Genomic DNA, 4,379 nt, shown 5'->3' with positions numbered 1-4,379 from the left:
GTGTGAACTGCATCTTTGCTGATTCACACATCTTTTATTACTTATAAATCAAAAAGTATAAGGCCCCTTTAGATGTTGAATAAGCGGACAGGTGCATCTAATGACTCCTGTTGTAGAACTGTCCGTGGTGCTGAAATCAGGCTGCACACATGTTTCACTTATATAGAAAGTTTAATCATTATTAAAGACTATAGAGTATTAATATTATATAGGAGAAGTTTGTTATTGCACATTTACATTTTCTGACTGTCATCAAAACAGCTGATTTATCACTGTTGAGGCAACAATCACATCCTGAGCTGTGAACACCAGCAGTGTCTGTGGGCTGTAAGATGACTGACTATATCATCACTTTTAAAGGATGCACGGCTGCGTGGCTCTTTGGTCAGCTCGGATTCTCCTCATTATTTGCTCTTTGGAGCTTTGTGACTTCTCCCTAAAGCCAATTGGTTCACGCCTGGTCGGTTTGGGGCCTGATGGCAGCTCGTAAAAAAAGATGGTTAAACTCTGGCCTCCAGTTGGTGACTGCATGTCTATGGGGTAAACAATATGTACTGTAAATTGCAAAAAAAATCGTCATTTTTATCATATTTCTATTAAAGAAGTAATGTTATGATAATTTCCACATCATTTTTTTTTCAATATTATATTTATTGTTTTTTGTTCATTTTAAAACAACAGAACAAACATTCACAAATGTCCCCAATAATAACATTCTCGGTACAAAGAAACTTAATCAACCTAATATTAATATAAAATAAGCCAGTATGGATACAGGAAAAACATATAAGTTAAAGAAATAAAATTTAAAACAATAAAATAAAATAAACTCTATTTATATATACATATATATACTGTATACATATACACATACATACACATATACGCACAAGCAGTATATACACATACAAAAACACATATAATAAATTTAAAAAAAACAGTGTACAATTCAGTCATCATCCTATTCTATCACAATTTCCACATCATTAAATGTCAGTCTGAGTTGGAAAAAATAAGAATCAACAGGTGTGTAAACCTAGAGCAACATGCTATTTACAGCTGCCTTGTGTTTTCTCATTGTTTAAGACATTCAGAGCACCAGTATTGTTCCATAGTGACTTCTGCTGGACTCTCACTCGTCTCTCGTTGTTTAAGTCTCTCCTATAGTATGTCAAGTATCCGCATACTGATGCCGAGCTCCCACCCAAAAAAAAACAGATACACAATCCACTGGCCCCTTTGTCAGCTTCATTTCATTGACTGTTGGAGGAGAAGAGAGTCACTAATACAAAAAAAAAGTGAAAGAAGGCAACCCTGGGCAACCATGATGTTGGTTATATTTGTGTAAAGGCTATCAGTGAATGAGGAGGATTAGGACGAGTTAAGGAGATTATGTCACACATTCAGCATTCACCCCACCCCAGCAGCCACCCACATACACACACACACACACACACACACACACACGCACACACACACACACACACACGCACACACACTGCACACACTTTAGAAATAACTGGATATGTTATTGATCTGGGAGAATGGAGACATGATTTATACACTGATAAGACTTTCCCAGTAAAATAACAGTAAAGAGCTGGCAGCAGGGTTGCCTTTATGTTACTGTAAAATTAACATTATTATACTGTCGCTGAAATTTACAGCTTTGTACTGTTAATGAAAAATATAGTTTGAACTTTATTAATTTCACAGTATTTTACAGTTAATTCACTGTTTAAAGATACATTATATAGCTGTTTTTCACCTTTCTTTAACATTATCTTACTGATTTGTTTTAATGGAATATTTTGGTTTTTACATACATTTTAATAAACATAATGTTTTGCCTAGATGAATAGACTTAGCAGGTTACAGACATAGGAATAGTCACACTAAATACAATTAAAGGCACTTGTTAGGAAAAAGGCTATAATAGACTTGTTGACACTTTTCCCAAAATGTGTGTCTATAGCTGGCTACAAGCACAGAATGCAAACCAGAACAACATGTGAGTGAAGAACAATAAAGCTAATTCACTGATTTTACAATCATGTACAATGTACAAGCCTCACATGAGCAGATCAGGTCCCAGAATTAAAAACAGACTGCATGAAACTGTTACTGATGATACTTTAGACAGTTGATCAGCAGTAAAGTGATGTTTTTTAAGAATGCATTATAGTTCAGTTAAGAGCGTAATTTAACAGGTTTTCTTTTGTATTAACAGTAAAGCAGTTTTTAGCAATAACAGGTTAATACTGTTGAAATCCTGCTGTAAATTAACAACAATTGTTTACAGTGCAGTGTTTTCATTTAAGATGAGTAAATTCTGCTTTTTTGGTTTCATTGCGTAAATATATCACCTAATTCTTGGGAGAAGTCTGGATAATAGTCCCCTGTAATAAAGGTGTATTGTAGCCTTTCTTGTGTGGACTATTTATAAAACTTCCTTTTAGAGGCTCTCTGTGTGTCCCTGCAGAGAAATCAAAGGAATATTCTGGTGATTTGTTCTCCTCAGGCTTGTTAGTCTCCAGCCTCCAGCCTGTTTCAGGTTGAAAGACACAACAATGGCTGATTGCAATTAACTACGCCTCTCCGCCTCGCCCCTGTCCGCTTAAATCGACACTTTGTGAGTCCATATGGCCTTTAGTGTACCGTGGGAATGAACACAATTAAAAACAGAATATGGATTTCTGGAGTTACCCGGCGAAAGCTCAGCAAGCTGTCAAGGTCAGGGTGTCAGTGAGCGTTGCTCTGCAGCCATGCAGCCCTGCAGCCAAACCCAACATTAAACCAGTTTACCCACTATAGTTAAAGACAGTTAGCAAATTAATTCATTCATATGAAGGCACTGAGGCAAAAGAGAGTAAAAGAAATTATGCATCGAATTATCATCATCATTATTATTGTTTAAAAACAGTAGCATGTACATGTTTAACAGTTTCACATCCAAGTGTTAAATAAATGGTGATGAAAAGAACTTGAGAGGGATAATGAAATAGAAAAACCCTCTCTGTGACAAAATGATAGCATATACCATCAGGGCCTATATGCATAAAGATCTTCAGGAGTGCTGAATTTTCTGCATAAGATGTGATGTTTTTGGACTTTTTTTATCACCTGTTTGGTGGCAAAAGTGTGAAGAGTGTGAAGAAAAAAATAATCTGTAGATGTAGGAGAGAAGTCAAATGGAAGAACAATAATAAAGAGAGTGATAATAGTGGAAGAACTGGAGCAAAACAACAACAAAAAACATTATAATTTTTAAAAAGCAACAACTAGATATTTGACATCAGTGTGTTCGGTACGAGATGATGTTTGTATGAATCTGTGTAAAGTCAACAAAAACGAAACTGCACTAAGAGATAAGTAAAAAGGTGTTATTATTGTTGGTGTTATCACTATTTCTAAAAGGTATTTAGATATTTTCATTTGATATTTTAGATATTTTATTTTTGCTTTGTTTTAAGCCATAATGTTTCAAATAGGGGCAAGAATGCAAGTTTTTAATTACATTTTTTTTTTCATTTTCACATTTTCTGTTTGTATGTACAGATTGTTTTTATTAACTATAGTGATTAAAATGTGTCTTTCATGCAAATAAAAGCTATTTATTTATCATTACATCACACTCCGGGAGCCTTGTTTTTGCCTCACAGTGGTGTCTGTATGTGTCTGTATAGTACTGTCAAGCTGTAACTTCACATCAATAGATGGTCGACACTTTGAATGGATAAATAAGCCAAAAATAACAGGCTGGTTAAAACATGTGCAACAGGTTGAAAAACACTGTGAGCTCAAAATTACTTTGAAATAAGCCATTAACAAAGGAAAGACAACTTATAGGCTACATGCAACAACTTTAGAATAAAATTTATTTTTATACTTTCTTATCTGTGATAATATAACAAATATCCAACACATCATAAGAAAATCAGTACACCTCAGCTGTTTCTGACTGATCAATGTCTACAGGGGCCCCAGGCACTTATCCCTGAATCTTAAGGACTGCATGTGCAACCAGACACAATTGTGTTTGTAGGAAATGAGGAGCATGACACTGTTTGGTGTCCCTCTTCTGCACATAATAGAGTAACCTCTTACTGGTCTAACATACTGCAGCATATTGTTTTCTGAAAGTTTTCTGTCTTCAATTCAGCTCCATTTGTTATTTTATTTTGAGTATGTGATATATGGAGTTGTGTTCTTTGGATAATGCTTTATAATGGGATTATTAATTATAAGTCTTATAAGAAAGAAATGCAGCCTGAATAAATGAATCTAGAGCTAAAACACATCTAAATTTTGCAGAAAACATGCGTGCAACACGTCTTTTGCAATGCCTCTTGATCCATGAGCAAGGCACTTCCCACCAC

This window comes from Sebastes fasciatus, chromosome 18 (genome assembly GCF_043250625.1).
Source record: "Sebastes fasciatus isolate fSebFas1 chromosome 18, fSebFas1.pri, whole genome shotgun sequence".
Classification (NCBI taxonomy): domain Eukaryota; kingdom Metazoa; phylum Chordata; class Actinopteri; order Perciformes; family Sebastidae; genus Sebastes; species Sebastes fasciatus.
Note: the sequence above shows the minus strand (reverse complement) of the source record.